Here is a 26306-nt window from a genome sequence, read left to right as displayed (position 1 = left end):
CTTGCTGGACTTTCTTGGGCACCCTGACGCCTTCTTCACAACAATTGAACCTCTCTCCTTGAAGTTCTTGATGATCCGATAAATGGTTGATTTAGGTGCATTCTTACTAGCAGCAATATCCTTGCCTGTGAAGCCCTTTTTGTGCAAAGCAATGATGACGGCACGTGTTTCCTTGCAGGTAACCATGGTTAACAGAGGAAGAACAATGATTTCAAGCACCACCCTCCTTTTAAAGCTTCCAGTCTTTTATTCTAACTCAATCAGCATGACAGAGTGATCTCCAGCCTTGTCCTGGTCAGCACTCTCACCTATGTTAACGAGAGAATCACTGACATGATGGCAGCTGGTCCTTTTGTGGCAGGGCTGAAATGCAGTCGAAATGTTTTTGGGGGATTAAGTTCATTTTCATGGCAAAGAGGGACTTTGCAATTAATTTCTATTCATCTGATCACTCTTCATGACATTCTGGAGTATGTGCAAATTGCAATCATCAAAACTGAGGCAGCAGACTTTGTGAAAATGTGTATTTGTGTCATTCTCAAAACTTTTCACCACGACTGTATGTAAACTTCCGACTTCAACTGTATATATACTGTATATATAGAAAAAAATATATTTCTTCACAAAAGTAGTGCACTGAGCCTTTAGTAGTCCTGTATTACGGACCGATATAGCTTTCTGTAGCGCCGGGCAAATTATAATCATAATTTTGATTTATTTTTTATTCTCACAAAAGTAGTGCGCTGGGCCTTTACTAGTCCTGTTTTAGCGGACCAATATACAGTGGGGAGAACAAGTATTTGATACACTGCCGATTTTGCAGGTTTTCCTACTTACAAAGCATGTAGAGGTCTGTAATTTTTATCATAGGTACACTTCATAGGTTCATAGAATCTAGAACACGGAATCTAAAACAAAAATCCAGAAAATCACATTGTATGATTTTTAAGTAATTAATTTGCATTTTATTGCATGACATAAGTATTTGATACATCAGAAAAGCTGAACTTAATATTTGGTACAGAAACCTTTGTTTGCAATTACAGAGATCATACGTTTCCTGTAGGTCTTGACCAGGTTTGCACACACTGCAGCAGGGATTTTGGCCCACTCCTCCATACAGACCTTCTCTAGATCCTTCAGGTTTCAGGGCTGTCGCTGGGCAATACGGACTTTCAGCTCCCTCCAAAGATTTTCTATTGGGTTCAGGTCTGGAGACTGGCTAGGCCACTCCAGGACCTTGAGATGTTTCTTATGGAGCCACTCCTTAGTTGCCCTGGCTGTGTGTTTCGGGTCGTTGTCATGCTGGAAGACCCAGCCACGACCCATCTTCAATGCTCTTACTGAGGGAAGGAGGTTGTTGGCCAAGATCTCGCGATACATGGCCCCATCCATCCTCCCCTCAATACGGTGCAGTCGTCCTGTCCCCTTTGCAGAAAAGCATCCCCAAAGAATGATGTTTCCACCTCCATGCTTCACGGTTGGGATGGTGTTCTTGGGGTTGTACTCATTCTTCTTCTTCCTCCAAACACGGCCAGTGGTTTAGACCAAAAAGCTCAAATTTTGTCTCATCAGACCACATGACCTTCTCCCATTCCTCCTCTGGATCATCCAGATGGTCATTGGCAAACTTCAGACGGGCCTGGACATGCACTGGCTTGAGCAGGGGGACCTTGCGTGCGCTGCAGGATTTTAATCCATGACGGCGTAGTGTGTCACTAATGGTTTTCTTTGAGACTGTGGTCCCAGCTCTCTTCAGGTCGTTGACCAGGTCCTGCTGTGTAGTTCTGGGCTGATCCCTCACCTTCCTCATGATCATTGATGCCCCACGAGGTGAGATCTTGCATGGAGCCCCAGACCGAGGTAGATTGACCGTCATCTTGAACTTCTTCCATTTTCTAATAATTGCACCAACAGTTGTTGCCTTCTCACCAAGCTGCTTGCCTATTGTCCTGTAGCCCATCCCAGCCTTGTGCAGGTCTACAATTTTATCCCTGATGTCCTTACACAGCTCTCTGATCTTGGCCATTGTGGAGAGATTGGAGTCTGTTTGATTGAGTGTGTGGACAGGTGTCTTTTATACAGGTAACGAGTTCAAACAGGTGCAGTTAATACAGGGAATGAGTGGAGAACAGGAGGGCTTCTTAAAGAAAAACTAACAGGTCTGTGAGAGCCGGAATTCTTACTGGTTGGTAGGTGATCAAATACTTATGTCATGCAATAAAATGCAAATGAATTACTTAAAAATCATACAATGTGATTTTCTGGATTTTTGTTTTAGATTCCATCTCTCACAGTTGAAGTGTACATATGATAAAAATGACAGACCTCTACATGCTTTGTAAGTAGGAAAACCTGCAAAATCGGCAGTGTATCAAATACTTGTTCTCCCCACTGTAGCTGTCTGTAGAGGGGGCAAAAAGATTCCCCCTGCACACCCACCGTCTACAAAAAGTTCTCACCACCCCCACCCCCAAACATTTTCCCGCGGCCATGCTGACAGACATCAGACTGGTCACAAAACCAGTCTCCTTTTCCTTTAATTGTCTCCCTTTAATTGCGTCCCCGTCAACTGCCCACCACTGTTGTGACTACAGTACAACGCTGGACGTTAAAACTGATAAACTGTCACCTCCACGTGACACCCACTCACAAAGTGAGAGAGAAACAGAGAGAGAGAAAGAGAGAGAGAGAAAGAGAGAGAAAGAGAGAGAAAGAGAGCAGTCATGGCTCCTTTCCTCCTTAGTCAAACTGTTTTCCTACGATAACCCATCCAGGATGGAAGTGTGATGGGGGTAAACCTGAAGACTGTGCTTTAAATAAGACCTATTCTGCAGCAGACATTGAGGGCCTACTGTCGTATCACACTTCCTGAGGGGCCTCAGGGGCCCTTTCAGTATAAGTGGCACTAATAGGCGCCACGTTTGACATCGTCATAGAAACAAGACGGACTGGGATGGACATGGCTAATGAGGCCAGAGGGGGCCCCTCCTTCCCCTGACCAGACGTGTCAATCACAGAGGTAATTATTTATCATCCCCCACACCCATCCCTCTATCCCCTCTTCCAACCACGATCCCTCCTTCCCTGCTGTAGTGAAGAACAGGGACACTGAGATCTCCACTCTGGAATGGCAACTTTTATCATAATCAGATGTGTAATATCAGGGAGTGTGGGCTAGTACTACAGTATTGATGGAGATGCTACCTCTCTGTCAAGGTATATCACAGTGGGAGAACAGGCTAGGTAGAGTACAAGGTCAAAAAACACTGCCGGCAACAGCTACAGTACACTTCCTGCAAGCTAATATTTTAACCATGTACTAAATCAAAACTTTTACAGTACTAATAATGATAGCCATAAGTACATTACTATGATGATTGTTGGCATCAATGTCTCATTGACTATAAGAGTGACATCTAGTTATATGTGTAGACCTATGTGTGGCTGTCATCTGGTAATAGTACATATGGAAATACAGGTATCTGCCACAATAAAGGAAACACTTAAGTAAATTAGGGTTCTGGTGGCTCTGTTATGGTGTGGGGTGCTTTTTCCTGGCATGGTTTAGGTCCACTCAACCCCTTAGAGGGCAAGGTAAATGCCAATAAATACACAGCCATTCTGAGTGATAAACTTCAACCTACGGTGAAGTAGTTCTATCCTGATGGGAGTGGTCTCTTCCAGAATGACAATACTCCCATCAACAGGGCACGAGTGGTCACTGAATGGTTTGATGAGCGTGAAAATGATGTAAACTATATGCCATGGCCGTCTCAGTCACTAGATCTCAACCCAATTGAACACTTTATGGGAGATTCTGGAGTCGCGCCTGAGACAGCGTTTTCCACCACCAACAAAACACCAAATTATGGAATTTCTCGTGGAAGAATGGTGTCGCATTCCTCCAATAGAGTTCCACACACTTGTAGAATCTATGCAAAGGTGCATTGAAGCTGTTCTGGCAGCTCAGCGCCCTATTAAGACACTTTATATTGGCAGTTTATTTTTTTATTTACCTAGGCAAGTCAGTTAAGAACAAATTCTTATTTCCAATGACGGCCTACACCGGAAAAACCCGGACGACGCTGGGCCAATTGTGCGCCACCCTATGGGACTCCCAATCACAGACGGATTGCGATACAGCCTGGAATCAAACCAGGGTCTGTTGTGAAGCCTCTGGTACTGAGATGCAGTGCATTAGACCGCTGCGCCACTCAGGAGCCAGTTAACTGTATGTGTGCATGTGGAAACGTACGCAAAACAACTCAATGTCCAGCACTCTAGTAATATTAAATATAGACTTATGTATGCATGTGGATCCATCTACATAGACAAAACAAACAACACAACAACTTTCAACACAGTAGCACTAGTATGATAAACGACCACTGAGAAACCAGACTTCCCTCAGTACATGCACTCGGTCTCCCCGCAGACAGCCTTTTACAAACTTTCAATATGCATTAATGAAGTTTCTGCAATCTATTAGAAATATGGATCCACTGCTGAATCAGAGGCTCTGAATAGTGTGGAAATTGCGGAAGTTAAGTGTTGGCAGAGTGCTAATACATACACACATACATACACACACACACACACACACACACACACACACACACACACACACACACACACACACACCGCTAGGCTAACAGAAAGGAGCAGCATCATCATGACCATTACATTACCTAAATCATCTAGCTAACACTCCCTCCCTCCATCCCTCCATCTCTTCCTCCCTCCCTCCTACCACTTACTCATTCAAAAGCTATTTATAGCTCTGAGTAAGTACGGAATCAGATAGTTCATCATTGGGCTGTTGTTGATTTGTAGTCCTACCACTCAGAGTATTAATTGTGTTAGGCAAGTAAGGATGTTCTGTAATATTCAGTGTTGAAGTGCATGCCTCTGGGAGATGGATTAAATCAAAAACCTAACTCTAAATGGCTAAGTTTAACTCGATTTTGATTGAAGGAAAGATTGTGCAGATTGAATCCAACTGACACTCAAATTACTCCCATTAGGCTAAAGTGGGAAACATATTTGTTTTATTCTGGTCAATAATATCCTTTCTTTGAGAGAGAGAAAGAGAAAACTGATGAGGGGCAATTAATTATTTGACGAGACCAGGGAGAAGAGTAAAATACTGTTGCTTTCACGCAGTCTCTCTGTTCCCTGTTGACCTCAAAGTACTTAGTGAATGATTCCTCTTTCAGAGTCTTTGAGGCCTCTGGGCTTCTGAAGCCCAACACTCCAGGGTTTGTGACAATAATACTTAGGACTCTTACAAAGTACTTTGGTCAGAATTATATCTAAAGTATTTTTCAGAGGAACTTAGAGGAATAGTCTGTCTCTTCCCCAAAAATATTATTAAAGTGAAACTTTGAAGCGCAACATACAGCATGACTTCAGTTTAAAATTGTTTGTGATTAGCACACGCATGCATACTCAGAGGGTTAAGCTAGTTAAAACAACGTAATGGAAAACTGGATTGGCGTCATTTTAACCAGTTTTACTCACTGGGTATGACCATCAATTTCAATACTAGCCTGTTTTTGTGAACCATTATCACACATGTTAGAAGAAGCAGCAGTAGTAGTAACATTGGTAATGACTGCTGACTCTGAAGATCAGACGCATATGTCACACCTCTACCTCCCTCCATCACACCTGCCAGTGTCTGGGTGATAAACTGGGGATTCATCCTGAGAAAGAAGGGAAGAAGGGAGGGGGGACGATCGACAATGAATGTTAATGTAATGACAATTGAATGTTAATGTAATGACACAGGGACACACTACAAGGCTATTACCAGTCCAGTGGTGTCGGTGATAGGTGTCATCCCACATGCACACACATACACACACACACACACACACACACACACACACACACACACACACACACACACACACACACACACACACACACACACACACACACGTACACGCACACACACACATACACACACATACACACACACACACACACACAATGTGAACACTTGCCTCGTACAGGTCCAGCATCTAGTTGCCCCCCAGGCCCCGGGTGGTCTTGACGTTCTCCATGGCCAGGGTGAAGAGGATGCCCCAGGTGTCGGAGAGGTACAGGTCGTAGGTGTCATTCTGGTTCCACTCCTGCACCGCCGCGAAGACCTGGTGCTCGTCTGTGCTGACGATGTGGAGGTCCTGGTGGCAGAAGATTTTTGGGGGTGTTTGTATCATTTGATTTACACAACATGCTTACCACTTTGAAGATGCAAAATATTTTTTATTGTGAAACAAACAAGAAATAAGACAAAAAAACAGAGAACTTGAGCGTGCATTACTATTCACCCCCCCAAAGTCAATACTTTGTAGAGCCACCTTTTGCAGCAATTACAGCTGCAAGTCTCTTGGGGTATGTCTCTATGAGCTTGGCACATCTAGCCACTGGGATTTTTGCCCATTCTTCAAGGCAAAACTGCTCCAGCGCCTTCAAGTTGGATGGGTTCCACTGGTGTACAACAATCTTTAAGTCATACCACAGTTTCTCAATTGGATTGAGGTCTGGGCTTTGACTAGGCCATTCCAAGACATTTAAATGTTTCCCCTTAAACCACTCGAGTGTTGCTTTAGCAGTATGCTTAGGGTCATTGTCCTGCTGGAAGGTGAACCTCCGTCCCAGTCTCAAATCTCTGGAAGACTGAAACAGGTTTCCCTCAAGAATTTCCCTGTATTTAGCGCCATCATCATTCCTTCAATTCTGACCAGTTTCCCAGTCCCCTGTGGGAATGGTGTTCTCGGGGTGATGAGAGGTGTTGTGTTTGCACCAGACATAGTGTTTTCCTTGATGGCCAAAAAGCTCAATTTTAGTCTCATCTGACCAGATTACCTTCTTCTATATGTTTGGGGAGTCTCCCACATGCCTTTTGGCGAACACCAAACGTGTTTGCTTATTTTTTTCTTTAAGCAATGGCTTTTTTTCTGGCCACTTTTCCGTAAAGCCCAGCTCTGTGGAGTGTATGGCTTAAAGTGGTCCTATGGACATATACTCAAATCCCCCCGCTGTGGAGCTTTGCAGCTCCTTCAGGGTTATCTTTGGTGTCTTTGTTGCCTCTCTGATTAATGCCCTCCTTGCCTGGTCCGTGAATTTTGGTGGGCGGCCCTCTCTTGGCAGGTTTGTTGTGGTGCCATATTCTTTCCATTTTTTAAGAATGGATTTAATGGTGCTCCGTGGGATGTTCAAAGTTTCCGATTTTTTTTATTTTATTTTATTTTTGTCATTTTACAGGAGCAATTAGGGTTAAGTGCCTTGCTCAAGGGCACATCGACAGATTTTTCACCTAGTCGGCTCGGGGATTAGAACCAGCGACCTTTCGGTTACTGGCACACCGCTCTTAACCACTAAGCTACCTGCCGCCCCAACCCTGATCTGTACTTCTCCACAACTTTGTCAATGACCTGTTTGTAGAGCTCCTTGGTCTTCATGGTGCCGCTTGCTTAGTGGTGCCCCTTGCTTAGTGGTGTTGCAGACTCTGGGACCTTTCAGAACAGGTGTATATATACTTATTTAGGGGTTTCATAGCAAAGGGGGTGAAAACATGTACACGCACCACTTTTCCGTTATTTATTTTTTAGAAGTTATTTTTTCACTTCACCAATTCGGACTATTTTGTGTATGTCCATTACATGAAATCCAAATAAAAATCAATTTAAATTACAGGTTGTAATGCAACAAAATAGGGAAAACTCCAACGGGGATAAATACTTTTGCAAGGCACTGTATTTCTAGAGCTAAATCCTTTTGTTGCAGGGAGGAAACAAGGGGGAAAATTGATGGTTACTTCAAATCAAATCAAATATTATTTGTCACATGCGCCGTATACATCAGGTTTAGACTTTTCCGTGAAATGCTTACTTACGAGCCCTTTCACAACAATGCAGAGTTAAATGTAAGAAATATTTGCTAAATTAAAAAAAGTATGCAATCTGAATAATTGATCTACTGTATGTATCTCTGGAGGCGTGTGTTTATCACTGTAAAATTGTAAGGACAGACGCTGGGAGACGAGAAGCAAGTACAGGGAGTGAACATTTAATGAAAAAACAGACAGGAACAAAACACCGACAGCGTCTGGACAACGGAAACGAAACAACATTAATGCAGACACGGGGATCAAACTGAGGAACAGTTTAACTCTCCCAAGCAATGCTCAGTGGCCTGTCATAGGAAAGTCATCCTTTTTTAATGTTTTTCTTTTATTTAATTTTAATATAAAAAAACTAACAAAAAAAAACAAACATTTTTTTTTTTGGGGGGGGAATGGATCAGCTTAATATTGCAGATAGATTGTATCTTCTATCAATGTAATTGTCTGCATCACTTCCAATCCCCCATGTTTTTTATTAGGGGTGTAACGATTCGTTTTAACAATGATTTGATTTGTATCACGATTCGTGGTTGTCGATATGATTCAAGGACGATATTGGTTCATTTAGAACGATACGATCCGAAACGATTCAGTGACTTGAAATCGATTCAGTAACCTTTTAGCCAAAAATTCAACCAGTGTGACTGAAATAAATACCTGGATACTGGACAGTGCAGGTGAAGTTTCCTAGATTCCTGTTTCTTGTAAGGACCGCAATGGTGGCTTGATAATTTCTCGCTCGTCGGCTTCTCCTCTGTCGTCCGCCATGCTATGTTTTGTTGTCTTTGCGCCTTTGCGCTGCTGCTGGCGCGGGGCGATGACGTCACGGATAGGCAGACTGAATCGAGTAAAGTTTAAAGCCTTTATCATTAAAAGTGCTAAGAAAAAACATCCATATAAAGTCTGACGTGCTTAAATCCAATGGGTTATTTCCTAGTATCGATACAATCGATTTATTACATTTTAAAACGATGTTAGATTGATATATGTTGTCCAAAAGGCCAACTCGCCGAGCACAGATCGATGTAGTTGGATCATAGGAATATAAATCGATACATCGATGTAGTAGATGGATCGTTACACCCCTATTTTTTTATATATATATTCCCCTTTATTACATTTCAACCCCACCATCCTTTCCCTACTTGGAGTAAATTAGTGAACAACAATGCCCAGGCCTCTACTTCCGGTCTATACTTACTATCTACACCTTATGGACAGAGTTAATTTTACAATAATTCTATTATATATATATATATTTTGCTCCTGAACTTCTTCTACTCTCAACCTCTCCGGTCATTTTCATGATGTCCATCCGGTTTGCTTCTATATGCCATATCTTTCTAACTGTTCTCTTTCCCAAAGATCCCAACATACAACCTATATACTTATTATGGACACAGTATGCTTACATTATTAGCTATCTTTGTTATTATTTGTTGTTATTTGTTATTAGTCCCATCCTTCAACTCTATTCAATACCATCCATATAGGATTTCTATTTGCCATATATATTTCAACCGTACTGTGATGTTTTACAAAAGTTCTGAACCTTTCTATTCTCATTGCTTCTACAGATTGTGAATTAAAAATAAACATTTTTGCTAAAAGTATTATTATATTATTGATTGATTGACTATGACTTTTCAGATCACCCAGTAATGCTATCTGCAAGGTTAGTTCCAGGTAAATATTGCAATCCTTTAGCCATTCCTGGACCTTTGTCCAAAAACAAGCTACAAATGGACAGAACCAAAACAAATTATCTAATGATTCTGTCTCTTCACAGCAAAATCTGCAGAGCTGGGAAGATTGTATCCCCCATATAAATAACATTCTATTGGTAGCAAGAATTTTATATAATAATTTAAATTGAAAGATTCTAATTTTTGAATCTGGTGTCGTTTTGCGTGTCAGTTCATAAACACTATGCCATGGGATCGGTACGTCAAAGATCTCTTCCCAACTATTTTGCAATCTATATGGGACGGCTGTCAATCCTTTGGTCCTTAAGTGAAACTGATATACTTTTTTATTTATCACAGTTTTCCTTAACCAATTATGTTCTTTAATGCAAGGCCGACAGACAAGTTCCTTACTTTCTCCCCCTTCCACTTTCCTCTTCCACTTTTGCGGTAAGGCTGCAATTATTTGGTTGTAATTTTGGGTAGAGCAGACATTTCCATATGTTTTTGTTAGCTGCATGTGTGACATAACTCCACCAGTCCTACCGATGATATCATTTACGAAGATTATACCTTTTTTAAACATTCTGTCAAAAAATAAAGTTTTTTTGTCAATTAGTATATTTGAATTTAACCACAATATTTGTTGCATTATTTGTTCTGTCGTTTCTGGAGGATTAAATAGAAATTGCAACCAACTTTCTATGGCTTGTTTTAGAAATAGTGACATTTGGGAGATTATTTCCTTTTCAAATAACTGAAAGTGAGAGGTTGTAATCTGAATAAAGGGAAAAAGGCCTTTCTTTAACATTGGGTGAGACAATCTTACTAATTTGCTTGAGAACCAGTTCGGATTTAAGTATAACTTTTGGATGACTGAAGATTTTAGTGATAGGTCTAATGCTTTAATATTTAATAATTTCAGTCCTCCGAATTCATATTCATTATATAAATATGCTCTTTTAATTTTGTCTGGCTTGCCGTTCCAAATAAAATAGAATATTTTTTTCTCATATAATTTAAAAAACTGTTTGCTAGGCGTAGGCAAGACCATAAGCAAATAGGTAAACTGGGATAATACTAAAGAGATAATCAGAGTGATTTTTCCACAAATTGACAGGTATTTTCCTTTCCATGGTAGTAAGATCGTATCTATTTTTGCTAACTTTCTATTAAAATTTATTGAAGTGAGATCATTTATTTCCTTTGGGATATGTATTCCGAGTATATCCACATCACCATCAGACCATTTTATTGGTAAACTACATGGTAATGTAAAAATTGTATTTTTTAGTGATCCAATACGTAATATAGTACATTTGTCATAATTTGGTTTTAATCCAGAGAGGTTAGAAAATGTATCTAGATCCTCTATGAGGCTGTGGAGGGATTCTAGTTGTGGATCTAACAGAAAACATGAATCATCTGCGTACAATGACACCTTTGTTTTTAAGCCCTGTATTTCTAATCCTCTGATATTATTATTGGATCTGATTTTAATAGCTAACATCTCGATGGCCACAATAAATAGATATGCCGATAGTGGACAACCTTGTTTCACTCCTCTTGACAGTTTAAAACTTTTGGAGAAATAGCCATTATTTACTATTTTACACCTAGGGTTACTATACATGATTTTGACCCATTTTATAAGAGATTCTCCAAAATTGAAATGCTCCAGACATTTATATATAAACCCCAGTCGAAAATGCCTTTTCGAAGTCTGCTATGAATAGCAGGCCTGGTTTCCCATATTTTCCATAGTGTTCTATTGTTTCCAATACTTGCCTTATATTATCTCCAATGTATCTTCCATGTAAAAAACCTGTCTGATTAGAATGAATAATATCCGACAATACCTTTTTAATTCTATGCGCTATACATTTTGCTAGGATTTTTGCATCACAACACTGAAGTGTAAGGGGCCTCCAATTTTGTAAATGGACTGGATCTTTATATTTTCCACTTGTATCCTGTTTCAGTAATAATGAGATCAGACCTTCTTCTTGAGTGTCAGATAATCTACCATTTACATAGGAGTGGTTAAAACATGCTAATAACGGTCCTCTTAGTATATCAAAAAAGGTTTGGTATACCTCGACTGGTATGCCATCCAACCCTGGAGTTTTCCCGGACTTTAATTGCATCCAGAAGTTCCTCCTCTGTAATTTCACCTTCACATGAGTCTTTCTGTGTGGCTGTTAATTTGACATTATCAATAGAAAAAAAATCTCTACAATTAGCTTCAGTTAGAGGAGATGGAGGCGACTGAAAAGAAAACATATGCTTAAAGTACTTTGTTTCTTCCTTCAAAATATCATTTGGTGAATTATGGGTGACTCCGTCAATTGTAACCAGTTTCATTATGTTCTTTTTGGTAGCATTCCTATGTTGAAGATTAAAAAATAATTTTGTGCATTTTTCCCCATATTCCATCCAGTTTGCTTTATTTTTATAATATATTACACTTGATCTTTCTTGAATAAGTTTCTCCATTTCTTTTTGTTTTTCCTCTAATTTATTCTGAGCCTCTATGTTACAGTTTTTTTTGCCATCTATCTGTTCTAGGAAAGTCATCCTTAATTAAACCAGCGCCTCGGCAAGCAAACACTTGAGCTGTTAGCTGCTGTTAGCCTATGCAGTACAAACACAGCAAGCAGGGAAGAAAGCATTAGAAACCTGTAATTAGAGCACAGGCTTCGGAGGCTATCAGGATAGGAGAACAATTTTTCGACAACAAAAGTATGATTGTCCTAGCGTCCTCTTTCATAATTCCATTAATCGAGAATGTTACCACAAGACAAGCTGCTGGCTTTCTGGGTAGAAAAAGGGGAGAGGTGAAATAGGCTCATTATTATATGACAGAACCAAATAGGCCTCTTAGTGTGCTAAGGAAAGAACAGTGGGCACAGTGAGTTAAGTCGATGGAGAGTAACCAGGGGCGGTTTTGAACTGAAAGATTTTTCATTACCCCCTTTCACAGAATCCGTTCGGCTGTGACACAACACAAAAAAACATTGTAGGTTCCCTGAATTGAAGATGCGGTTGGAGATTCAAGTTGAGTGGGTGTGTGTTTAGTTAGGGAGATGTATGAGTGTGGTAAAAACATGGTTGAGGGATCTGGTAGACCACAGATCTTTATTTTCAGATCATTATTCTGGCAGAATGAAGCCAATCATGTGTAGGGCCTGGAGTTTTCCTGAAAATGTGACCTTATGAAGAAGTCTTGGCCCTGCGTAGGCTATAACTACATGCCAGAGTTTTTTCAAGACATCAAGTGTAGGGCTAGGAGTTCTTCCTGAACTCCTGACATAGGCTACTAGAGCCTATAGTTTTCTTGGTCAAGCCACTTGCTCAAGGGAAAACTCCTGTCTCTAATTGAAATAGTTAGGACCAGGAATTTTCCCTGACCATGTGACCTGACCTGTAAAAACTCTTGGCTCTAATTCATGTTCTAATAGAAAGACATCAGTAACTTTCCCCTTCAAATACTTCAAATAACTAGGTAGGACTTTGGAGTTACATTTGGATGGAAAAGTTATTTATACTGGACTGGATTGGTGGGATAATTATTCCTATCTTCCTGTTTACTTTTAAATTCATGCATCCTCATTTACACAATGTCAAAGTAAATAACATAACCCCAAAACTGCACCAGCATTACTAGGAATTCAGCACATTACCATTTCAGATTTCTCTCTCTCGTACAAATTCTGATTTATATGACATACTGGGGGACTGGTGTGGATAAATATAAAACTCTCTAGGTTTCACATCTGAATCAGAATAGTGTGCAAATGCAGACTCTCGAATGAAGGTTCAAACAAAAGGTTTGCATATTTTAAATATGTCATGCGAGGTCCTTTTTCTTTGTACAGAATGTGTCTCTATAGTTGTTTTGACAATAAACATTTATGTTAGAAATAAAATACCCATGCAGCATAGAGACTGGTCAAGGTTCAGAGGTGAGAATGACATGAATACAATATACACTGTACATATTCAGATTGCAAAATGAACAATTAAAAAACTTTGCGTCTTTCAATGGTCCTCATATCTATTCTAATCAAGAACATCCTGCCATTAATAAAATGTGTCAACATAACAATTAATCATAAATATTCATATTTTTTATGAATTACAGTTGAATCACTCTATCATACCATTTCCTCACACCTGAGGATCAACCAGTTGTTGCATGTGGTGCTATAAAATATATAAATCCACTCCCAGTCCTAGTCAAACCAAGTTGTGCGTAACACATAACAAATTCCCATATTATTCAAGGCTAACGATGCGCATCCTATGCAATGGATCATGGTCTACATACAAGATGATACAATCTATTCTCCTCAGACAGAGCCTTACCTGAATAAACATATAGTCATCTTGGACCACCAGTGAGCTGATGTCGATGTATCCAGGGAAGGGGTAGTTTCTGTTGGGCTCTGAGAACGTTATAGCCCGGCATGTTACATACTGTATACCTGCAATATGAGGAGATAGAGATTACTGGATATCTGGATTCATCCAGCTGTGGATCATGTCCCCTATTCCTGGGAAGGTGAGGATGCCTGGACACCGAGGCTATATGTCTGTATGAATTGAACTTGAGGGCACTATTGTATGGGTTGTGATTGACATACAATAAAGGAGATAGCATTAAACTTGTGACTGACTGTGTATATAAATACACTACCGGTCAAAAGTTTTAGAACATCTACTCATTCAATGCTTTTTCTTTATTTTTACTATTTTATACATTGTCGAATAACAGTGACGACATCAAAACTATGAAATAACACATATGGTATCATGTAGTATCCAAATAAAGTGTTAAACATATCAAATTGTATTTTATATTTTAGATTCTTCAAATAGCCACCCTTTGCCTTGATGACAGCTTTGCAAACTCTTGGCATTCTCTCAACCAGCTTCACCTGGAATGCTTTTCCAACAGTCTTGAAGAAGTTCTCACATATGCTGAGCACTTGTTGGCTGCTTTTCCTTCACTCTGCCATCCGACTCATCCCAAACCATCTCAATTTGGTTGAGGTCGGGGGATTGTGGAGGCCAGGTCATCTGATGCAGCACTCCATCACTCTCCTTCTTGGTCAAATAGCCCTTACACAGCCTGGAGGTGTGTTGGGTCATTGTCCTGTTGAAAAACAAATGATAGTCCCACTAAGCCCAAACCAGATGGGATGGCGTATCGCTGCAGAATGCTGTGGTAGTCATGCTGGTTAAGTGTGCCTTGAATTCTAAATAGATCACAGACAGTTTCACCAGCAAAGCACCACGACACCATAACACCTCCTCTTTCATGCTTTACGGTGGGAAATACACATGCGGAGATAATCCGTTCACCCACACCGCGTCTCACAAAGACATTGCAGTTGGAACCAAAAATCTCAAATTTGGACTCCAGACCAAAGGATACATTTCCACCGGTCTAATGTCCATTGCTCGTGTTTCTTGGCCCAAGCAAGTCTCTTCTTCTTATTGGTGTCCTTTAGTAGTGGTTTCTTTGCAGCAATTCAACCATGAAGGCCTGATTCACACAGTCTCATCTGAACAGTTGATGTTGAGATGTGTCTGTTACTTGAACTCTGTGAAGCATTTATGTGTGCTGCAATTTCTGAGGTTGGTGACTCTAATGAACTTATCTTCTGCAGCAGAGGTAACTCTGGGTCTTACATTCCTGTGGATGTCCTCATGAGAGCCAGTTTCATCATAGCGCTTGATGGTTTTTGCAACTGCCCTTGAAGAAACTTTCAAAGTTCTTGAAATGTTCCGTATTGACTGACCTTCATGTCTTAAAATAATGATGGACTGTCAATTCTCTTTGCTTATTTGAGCTGTTCTTGCCATAATATGAACTTGTCACAACACAACTGATTGGCTCAAACGCATTAAGAAGGAAAGAAATTGCACAAATTAACTATTAAGAAGGCACACCTGTTAATTGAAATGCATTCCAGGTGACTACCTCATGAAGCTGGTTGAGAGAATGCCAAGAGTGTGCAAAGCTGTCATCAAGGCAAAGGGTGGCTATTTGAAAAATCTCAAATAAAAAATGTATTTTGATTTGTTTAACACTATTTTGGTTGCTACATGATTCCATATGTGTTATTTCACAGTTTTGATGTCTTCACTATTATTCTACAATGTAGACAATAGTAAAAACAAAGACAAACCCTTGAGTGAGTAGGTGTTCTAAAACTTTTGACCGGTAGAGTATACAGTTGAAGCCGGAAGTTTACATACACCTTTGCCAAATACATTTAAACTCAGTTTTTCACAATTCCTGACATTTAATCCTAGTAAAAATTCCCTGTGTTAGGTCAGTTAGGATCCAACTTTATTTTAAGAATGTGAAATGTCAGAATAATAGTAGAGAGAATGGTTTATTTCAGATGTTATTTATTTAATCACATTCCCAGTGGGTCAGAAGTTTACATACACTCAATTAGTATTTGGTAGCATTACCTTTAAATTGTTTAACTTGGGTCAAACGTTTCTTGTAGCCTTCCACAAGCTTCCCACAATAGGTTGCGTGCATTTTGGCCCATTCCTCCTGACAGAGCTGGTGTAACTGAGTCAGGTTTGTAGGCCTCCTTGCTCGCACACACTTTTTCAGTTCTGCCCACAAATGTTCTATAGGATTGAGGTCAGGGCTTTGTGATGGCCACTCCAATACCTTGACTTTGTTGTACTTAAGCCATTTTGCCAAACTTTGGAAGTATGCTTGGGGTCATTGTCCATTTGGAAGACCCATTTGCGACCAAGCTTTATCTTCCTGACTGATGTCTGGAGATGTTGCTCCAATATATCCACAACATTATCCTTCCTCATGATGCCATCCATTTTGTGAAGTGCACCAGTCCTTCCTGCAGCAAAGTACCCCCACAGCATGATGCTGCCACTCCCATTCTTCACGATTGGGATGGTGTTCTTCGGCTTGCAAGCACCAGAGGACATTTCTCCAAAAAGTACGATCTTTGTCCACATGTGCAGTTGCAAACCGTAGTCTGGCTTTTTTATGGTGGTTTTGAAGCAGTGGCTTCTTCCTTGCTGAGCAGCCTTTCAGGTTATGTCGATATACAGTGGGGAAAAAAAGTATTTAGTCAGCCACCAATTGTGCAAGTTCTCCCACTTAAAAAGATGAGAGAGGCCTGTAATTTTCATCATAGGTACACGTCAACTATGACAGACAAATTGAGAAAAGAAATCCAGAACATCACATTGTAGGATTTTTAATGAATTTATTTGCAAATTATGGTGGAAAATAAGTATTTGGTCACCTACAAACAAGCAAGATTTCTGGCTCTCACAGACCTGTAACTTCTTCTTTAAGAGGCTCCTCTGTCCTCCACTCGTTACCTGTATTAATGGCACCTGTTTGAACTTGTTATCAGTATAAAAGACACCTGTCCACAACCTCAAACAGTCACACTCCAAACTCCACTATGGCCAAGACCAAAGAGCTGTCAAAGGACACCAGAAACAAAATTGTAGACCTGCACCAGGCTGGGAAGACTGAATCTGCAATAGGTAAGCAGCTTGGTTTGAAGAAATCAAATGTGGGAGCAATTATTAGGAAATGGAAGACATACAAGACCACTGATAATCTCCCTCGATCTGGGGCTCCACGCAAGATCTCACCCCGTGGGGTCAAAATGATCACAAGAACGGTGAGCAAAAATCCCAGAACCACATGGGGGGACCTAGTGAATGAACTGCAGAGAGCTGGGACCAAAGTAACAAAGCCTACCATCAGTAACACACTACACCGCCAGGGACTCAAATCCTGCAGTGCGAGACGTGTCCCCCTGCTTAAGCCAGTACATGTCCAGGTCCGTCTGAAGTTTGCTAGAGTGCATTTGGATGATCCAGAAGAGGATTGGGAGAATGACAAATGGTCAGATGAAACCAAAATAGAACTTTTTGGTAAAAACTCAACTCGTCGTGTTTGGAGGACAAAGAATGCTGAGTTGCATCCAAAGAACACCATACCTACTGTGAAGCATGGGGGTGGAAACATCATGCTTTGGGGCTGTTTTATCTGCAAAGGGACCAGGACGACTGATCCGTGTAAAAGGAAAGAATGAATGGGGCCATGCATCGTGAGTGAAAACCTCCTTCCATCAGCAAGGGCAAATCTTTCATACATTTACATTTTTTACATTTTAGTCATTTAGCAGACGCTCTTATCCAGAGCGACTTACAGTTAGTGAATACATATATTTTTATTTTTTTATTTTTTTATACTGGCCCCCCGTGGGAATCGAACCCACAACCCTGGCGTTGCAAACGCCATGCTCTATCAACTGAGCTACATCCCTGCCGGCCATTCCCTTCCCTACCCTGGGCCAATTGTGCACCGCCCATGAGTCTCCTGGTCACGGCCGGCTGCGACAGAGCCTGGATTCGAACCAGGATCTCTAGTGGCACAGTTAACACTGCGATGCAGTGCCTTAGACCACTGTGCCACTCAGGAGTACAGCATGACAATGATCCCAAACACACCGTCCGGGCAACGAAGGAGTGGCTTCGTAAGAAGCATTTCAAGGTCCTGGAGTGGCCTAGCCAGTCTCCAGATCTCAAACCCATAGAAAATCTTTGGAGGGAGTTGAAAGTCTGTGTTGCCCAGCGACAGCCCCAAAACATCACTGCTCTAGAGGAGATCTGCATGGAGGAATGGGCCAAAATACCAGCAACAGTGTGTGAAAACCTTGTGAAGACTTACAGAAAACGTCTGACCTGTGTCATTGCCAACAAAGGGTATATAACAAAGTATTGAGAAACTTTTGTTATTGACCAAATACTTATTTTCCACCATAATTTGCAAATAAATTCTTTAAAAATCCTACAATGTGATTTTCTGGAGATTTCTTTTTCTCATTTTGTCTGTCATAGTTGACGTGTACCTATGATGAAAATGACAGGCCTCTCTCATCTTTTTAAGTGGGAGAACTTGCACAATTGGTGGCTGACTAAATACTTTTTTTCCCCACTGTAGGACTCGTTTTACTTTAGATATAGATACTTTTGTACCTGTTTCCTCCAGCATCTTCACAAGGTCCTTTGCTGTTGTTCTGGGATTGATTTGCACTTTTCACACCAAAGTACATTCATCTCTAGGAGACAGAACGCTTCTCCTTCCTGAGTGGTATGACAGCTGCGTGGTCCCATTAAGTTTATACTTGCGTACTATTGTTTGTACAGGTGAACGTGGTACCTTCAGGCATTTGGAAATTGCTTCCAAGGATGAACCAGACCTGTGGAGGTCTTTAATTGTTTTTCTGAGATCTTGGCTGATTTCTTTTGATTTTCCCATGATGTCAAGCAAAGAGGCACTGAGTTTGAAGGTAGGCCTTGAAATACATCCACAGGTACACCTCCAATTGACTCAAATGATGTAAATTAGCATATCAGAAGCTTCTAAAGCCATGACATAATTTTCTGGAATTTTCCAAGCTGTTTAAAGGCACAGTCAACAAAAATTACTTGTGTCATGCACAAGTAGATGTCCAATCCGACTTCCCAAAACTATAGTTTGTTAACAATACTTTTTTGGAGTGCTTGAAAAACGAGTTTTAATGTGTCCAACCTAATTGTAAGTAAACTTCCGACTTAATCTGTATATATATATATAATTAACTTTGTCATTTGACCAGTACAGTGCCTTGCAAAAGTATTCATCCCACTTGCCGTTTTTCATATTTTGTTGCATTACACCCTGTAATTTAAATTGATTTTTATTTGATTTCATGTAATGGACATACACAAAATAGTCCAAATTGGTGAAGTGAAATGAAAAGAAAACACTTGTTTCAAAAAATAATAAAAAATAAATAATGCAAAAGTGGTGCGTGCATATGTATTCACCCTCTTTGCTATGAAGCCCCTAAATAAGATCTGGTGCAACCAATTACCTTCAGAAGTCACATAATTAGTTAAATAAAGTCCACCTGTGTGCAATCTAAGTGTCACATGATCTGTCACATGATCTCAGTATATATACACCTGCTCTGAAAGGCCCCAGAGTCTGCAACACAACTAAGCAAGGGGCACCACCAAGCAAGCGGCACCATGAAGACTAAGGAGCTCTCCAAACAGGTCAGGGACAAAGTTGTGGAGAAGAACAGATTAGGGTTGGGTTATAAAAAAAAATATCAGAAACTTTGAGCATCCCATGGAGCACCATTAAATCCATTATTAAAAAATGGAACAAATATGGCACCACAACAAACCTGGAGAGGGCCGCCCACCAAAACTCACGGACCAGGCAAGGAGGGCATTAATCAGAGAGGCAACAAAGAGACTAAAGATAACCCTGAAGGAGCTGCAAAGCTCCACAGAGATTGAAGTGTCTGTCCATAGGACAACTTTAAGCCGTACACTCCACAGAGCTGGGCTTTACGGAAGAGTGACTAGAAAAAAGCCATTGCTGTGACGAGTACTGAGTATACGAAGAGGCAGGACGCAGACGCAGGAATTAACAAGGTCTTGGTTTACTTAACAATGATAAAAATAAATAACAAATAGAGTAGACGACATGAAGCTTAACAATCACACACAACATCATACAGAACAGTCCAGGGCTAAATAGGGGTGGTGATGAGATTATGAGGTGCAGGTGATTACGGTGCGTTGGGTTTAAATTCTGGTGTTGCAGAAGCGGTGCGCTCAGACCGGTAGCTAAGTAGACCGGAGAATCAGAGCGCCGGAGGGGAGCAACGGGAGGAGACGTGACAATTGCTTAAAGAAAAAAATATGCAAACACTCTTGGTGTTCACCAAAAGGCATGTGGGAGACTCCCAAACATATGGAAGAAGGTACTCTGGTCAGATGAGACAAAAATGTAGCTTTTTGGCCATGAAGGAAGACGCTATGTCTGGCGCAAACCCAACACCTCTCCTCACCCGAGAACACCATCTCCACAGTGAAGCATGGTGGTGGCAGCATGTATTGACTTTGGGGGGGTGAATAGTTATGCACGCTCAAGTTCTTTTTTTTGGTCTAATTTCTTGTTTGTTTCACACATTTTTTTATTTTGCATCTTCAAAGTGGTAGGCATGTTGTGTAAATGAAATCATACAAACCCCCCAATTTGTTTTTCTATTCCAGGTTTTAAGGCAACAAAATAGAAAAAATGCAAAGGGGGGTGAATACTTTCGCAAGCCACAGTATGTTGTGATTTCCATTCTATAATGGTGTTCGTTTCATTCACACAGTATGTAACGTTCTATGTTTGTCACTATTCAACATGATCAACTATGATCATTCTCTGTGTACAGAAAAGTAAACTGTCTCTAATTGCGGGGCTCTAACAACAGCAGCAGATAGCTAGAATAAACAATCTCACAATTTCACCTATGGAGGACATTAGGTGGCAATGCCGGGGTGAGTTATGGAGCTGACGCTACCAGAGTGAGAGGGATGAGAGGGAAAGGCTATATTAATCAAGGATCAAGCACTGCATTTATCAGTGGGGCAAGCCATTGTCACTCCCCTAGGACACGACGCTCTAAACCCAGCGTGGAATTTATTCCTTGACAGACTGTCACTCTCTTCTATCGTTCGAGGGCTGATAATTGGACTGTGAATGTGGGGGCCTTTCTCTGCTGTGTGTGACAGAGAGAGAGAAAGAGAGGTGTGTGTGTATGGTGCTACTCACGTCTGTTGGGGGTGTGTGCCTCCATGTGAACCAGATCTGACTCCTTGTCCTGGATTAAAGAAGAGGAGGAGAGAAGGAATGATGAAGAGGAGGAGGGGAGACAGAGAGAAGAAGAGGAGGAGAGAAGAAGGGAAGAACAGGATGGGAGAAGATTGGGTGAAGTGAAGATGGAGGAAAAAAGAGGAGAGGAGGAGAAGAGGAGGAGAGGAGAGGAGGAGGGAAGAAGAGGAGAGGAGGAGGGAAGATAAGGAGAGGAGGAGGGAAGAGGAGGAGGGAAGAAGGCAATAAACAGAGGGAGATGAGTCTCAGCAGGGATATTCCACTCCAGATATAGACGTCTCATTTCAGCGTTGTCTCAACAATGATGGCGATAAAAAAGCATTGCCTTTCCATGTGAGGAAGTTCTCCCCAGAGATGTGTCACAAAATGTCACATTACCCTTAGCAACCCCCACATCAACAGCCAGACGCTGTGGGTTTGTTATTCTACCAAAAATTGGTATCGGTCACAAAAGCGTAAATACGCAGCAACCTAAATATGTTATTTATTTTAAGAGGCACTGTACATCGGCAAGGCTGTGCCATATAATTCAAGTTAGAGTCACTGTACTGTGTATTAACGTATTATATCATTTTATTGGGTATAGCGGATTACCTTGGACAGATATGGTGTTCCTATAGTGTGATGTATGTCATTCCTGGTGGTGTGAGACTGATAAACTCATTGTCTGTAAGCATGGCTTGAGAGGCCCGGGGTACTAATACTGAGGGCCAGAGTTTAAACTCCATGAAGGGGTTGAATCGAGGATGAATCAAGCAAATTATTTAGGATATGTGATGAAAAGTAGACCCTGGATTTATGTTCATGTGGACATAGCTGGTGGCAGCTCAGAACACACACACACACACACACACACACACACACACACACACACACACACACACACACACACACACACACACACACACACACACACAGACACAAACAGCATCCCCTACATCTCTAGGAAGGAAAGTAATGAGACAGAAGAAATTCAGAGCTAAATTTGTGATGAGTGTGCACTTCCTCAGAATGGGGAGGGCCACTGCAGTTGGCCGTTGGGGGGGGGGACAGGGACTTCCTTGTTGCTCTTTTACTCATGCCACTCGGCACAAATTATTATACTGTATCTTGCTATTTTATGTATATACAGTGCCTTCAGAAAGTATTCACACCCTTTGCCTTTTTCCACAATTTGTTGTGTTGCAAAGTGGGATAAAAATTGATTTAATTGTCATTTTTTGTCAACAATATAAGGTCAAAGTGGAAGAAAGATTCCCAAAAAAATACATAATTTTTATTGAAAATAAAACACTAATATATCTTGATTAGATAAGTATTCAACCCCTTGAGTCAATACATGTTGGAATAACATTTGGCAGCTGCGAGTCCTTCTGGGTAAGTCTCTAAGAGCTTTGCACACCTGGATTGTACAATATTTGCCCATTATTTTTTAAAAATCTCTTCAAGCTCTGTCAAGTTGGTTGTTGATCATTGCTAGACAGCCATTTTCAAGTCTTGCCATAGACTTTCAAGACGATTTAAGTCAAAACTGTAACTACGCCACTTACGAACATTCAATGTCGTCTTGGTAAGCAACTCCAGTGTATATTTGGCATTGTGTTTTAGGTAATTATTGTGCTGAAAAGTGAATTTTCCTCTAGGATTTTGCCTTTGCTTAGCTCTATTCCGTTTCTTTCTATCCTAAAAAAAAAACTCCCTAGTCCTTGCCGATGACAAGCATACCATTAACATGATGCAGCCACCAACATGCTTGAAAATATGAAGAGTGGTACTCAGTGTTGTGTTGTGTTGGATTTGCCCCAACCACAACACTTTGCATTCATGACAGAAAGTTCATTTCTTTGCCACATTTTCTGCAGTATTACTTTAGTGCCTTATTGCAACCAAGATGCATGTTTTAGAATATTTGTACATGCTTCCTTCTTTTCACTTTGTCATTTATGTTAGCATTGTGGAGTAACTACAATGTTATTGATCCATCCTCAGTTATCTCCTGTCACAACCATTCAACTCTGTAACTATTTTACAGAGCCATTGGCCTCATGTTGAAATCCCTGAGCTGTTTCCTTCCTCTCTGGGAACTGAGTTAGGAAGGGCACTTGGATAACCCCCAATGAAAAATGTATTATTGTTTAGATACGTGCAATTGCCATGATATCAGTTTACTGCATCTGAGAAATGAGCCAGAATGTGACTTGTGAGAGGCAGAATACGAAGTGGTGACACTGTGGATGTAGATTTATCTCAGTCCAATTATATCAACAGTAGAAATGAGCAGAATGGTACACAGAATTTGCCACCAGCAACACTAGTCATTCAGATACCTTGTTGAAACGTATTATCAATATCCTTCACAGACTCTTGCGTTGCAGAAAGCAAACAACACATTCCACACACTGCTAGTGATGCTCCAAAACAGTTTGTGATGAGAGTCTGAGTAAACTAAGGAAAAGAGAAGGACAACAGAGAGGACGAGAGGAAGTGAAGGATGATGAGAAGAAAGAAAGAAGACAAGCGTATGACTCACCAGTAGAACCTGTTCACATGCTCATGAACCAGCTGCCATTTTCGCCCAAAGTCCAGGGAGGCGTACAACTGTGAAGAAGAACATAAAACAAGAGAAACAAAAGAGAGATAGAGAACATATCAGTCTACCTATCACAAGACAGGAAGTAAAGTGACAGTGGACTTGAGTCATGGCAGGATAATGCAAGGGAAGAGCATACCCGGGGGCAATAAAGCGTGACACTCTAAATAGGCCGACACACTGTACTATAGCTTTAAACCGCCATCATCATTATAATTCAGACCATTCATGTTAACATATAGGCTCCCAAATTACATAAGTGACCTATCCTGTTTCCGGTAATGCTTTACTTGACACCCAGCGTCATAACACGTCATAATATCTCATAACAGCTGACATAACTTGTCATAACCTGTTATAATATGGTCATAATACTGTCATGACCCATATATTTAGACCTGTTGTGACATATATTGGAATATTCTATAGCTGGTTATTACCCTGTTTCCTTTTCCAAATGTAAATTAGCACTAAGTATAGATAAAGCACTACAAGTCCAATATGTTCGGTGAAAAATAGGTTTGACATTATCGTTTGCTTTTCCTGGAACAGCAAAACCATTCGTCAATTCCCAGTGACCAAATGAAGTGGAGTGCTTATATATCAAATTATGCATCAAACAAATAGAAACCATAGGTTGGGAAAACATTTTTATTCCAACCACTATATATCAGAGGAAGAATAAAAATCCAGAATGCTACTGTAAATTATGGATATACGTGTCCAAAAAGAAATATATTGCCCTGTTGACGATCAGGTGTAGTAGTGCCCATGGCCTAATTTCATTGGTCTAATTACATTTCCCACTTTCTGGGTGCATAATGACAGGGCACATTTTGTTCCATTACACTGATTGATGCTGCTGATGTTGCTTCCTGCTGGCTGTCTGTATTGTTATTTTAGTCCTACAGACAGAGTCAGTGGCCCCAGTCAAACTACATGCTAATGTTCTACCTTTCATCAGAGCGGAAATCTGACATTCAACTTCGAGGCCAACAATTAGCTCAATTGGTAGAGCATGGCGCTTGTAATGCCAGGGTAGTGGGTTTGATCCCCAGGACCACCCATATGTAAAAATGTATGCACACATGACTGTAAGTCACTTTGGATAAAAGTGTCTGCTAAATGGCATATTATATTAATTATCAAACACCAGATGCACCTTGCCATATTTGCTATGTGCAAACACATTGTTATGCACACGCACAACTAAACTGTCATAATCATAATCATCCTGTTATTTATCACTGGCTTTGTGCCAGATCTGATCCTATAGCTAAACCATCAGCAAATAAATAGCGGTCCCAAGCAACGTTCCTCCCAATAGCAGTCTGTGGTGGCAAGCAGGCAGAGCCATGTTCCTCCCAATAGCAGTCTGTGGTGGCAAGCAGGCGGAGCCATGATCCTCCCAATAGCAGTCTGTGGTGGCAAGCAGGCGGAGCCATGATCCTCCCAATAGCAGTCTGTGGTGGCAAGCAGGCTGAGCCATGTTCCTCCCAATAGCAGTCTGTGGTGGCAAGCAGGCGGAGCCATGATCCTCCCAATAGCAGTCTGTGGTGGCAAGCAGGCGGAGCCATGATCCTCCCAATAGCAGTATGTGGTGTCAGGCAGGCTGAGCCAGGCAGCAGGTAAGCAGGCCGGGCTAGTCTCTCATCCCTCTGGACACTGACATATGATGCCACTGGGTGAGCTCCAGCTGCACTCATTCATCAGGCCAATGACATTTTAAATTCTAAAGCTCAGAGCTGTCACAAAGTGAGCTTCATAGTTTCCGACTTGCGTCGATAAATCAAAACACCCGCCAGATCCAGAGCCACTGATGAGGCATGTCCGGCGACAGCCAAGAGACTGAAAGAGCGAGAGCTGACAGGGTAACTTGTCTAAATGGTGGTTGTAGGATTGAGGATAACAGTTGTTGGTTCCACACATCTAGTCACGTTGATGGTGGACTTCAATATAAATGTAAATGGCGGTATATATGTTATTGTGTTTTGAGGATTGTTTAGCTGTGTACTTTAGAATGAAAAATGCTGACATGGAAAAAGAGAGTCATGATTGTGGTGCCTGAGCTAGGTATGTAAACAATGTAAGCATTTAAGAATATGTTAAGTGGACTAACGAAAACGTCTGATTATGTACAAGAACAAAAACATCACGGAGCATGAGGGCACGGAGGGCGTCACACAGCTTGTGTTGCATCTTCATCTAAAGACTAATTTATTCTAATGTGGATTCAGGGAAAACGCAGAACATTGTGTACAAACATTATCGCTTACGCATATGGTGCGTTGCGGCCCCAAAGAGCGGGCATCCCACAGTCTGAATCAGTCAAGGCTCCAAGATCTTACACAGGCCTCTTTTTCCAGACAACAA

At 41.0% G+C, this 26306-nt stretch overlaps 1 pseudogene across 1 annotated transcript in view; it reads right to left on the bottom strand.

Moving 5' to 3' along the window:
• The window catches only part of LOC311130326 (VPS10 domain-containing receptor SorCS3-like), a 202502-nt pseudogene that overhangs the window by 36445 nt on the left and 139751 nt on the right, over positions 1-26306 (bottom strand). The window contains exons 6-9 of the transcript in view: positions 23859-23941; positions 21284-21332; positions 13941-14087; positions 6008-6251 (exon numbers count right to left, since the gene is read on the bottom strand). The product of the transcript in view is annotated as a VPS10 domain-containing receptor SorCS3-like (transcript). The remainder of the gene's footprint in view (positions 1-6007; positions 6252-13940; positions 14088-21283; positions 21333-23858; positions 23942-26306) is intronic.

This window comes from Coregonus lavaretus, assembly GCF_964263955.1.
Source record: "Coregonus lavaretus genome assembly, chromosome: 6".
Taxonomy (NCBI): Eukaryota; Metazoa; Chordata; class Actinopteri; order Salmoniformes; family Salmonidae; genus Coregonus; species Coregonus lavaretus.
This window is presented reverse-complemented; position numbering and strand designations above follow the sequence as displayed.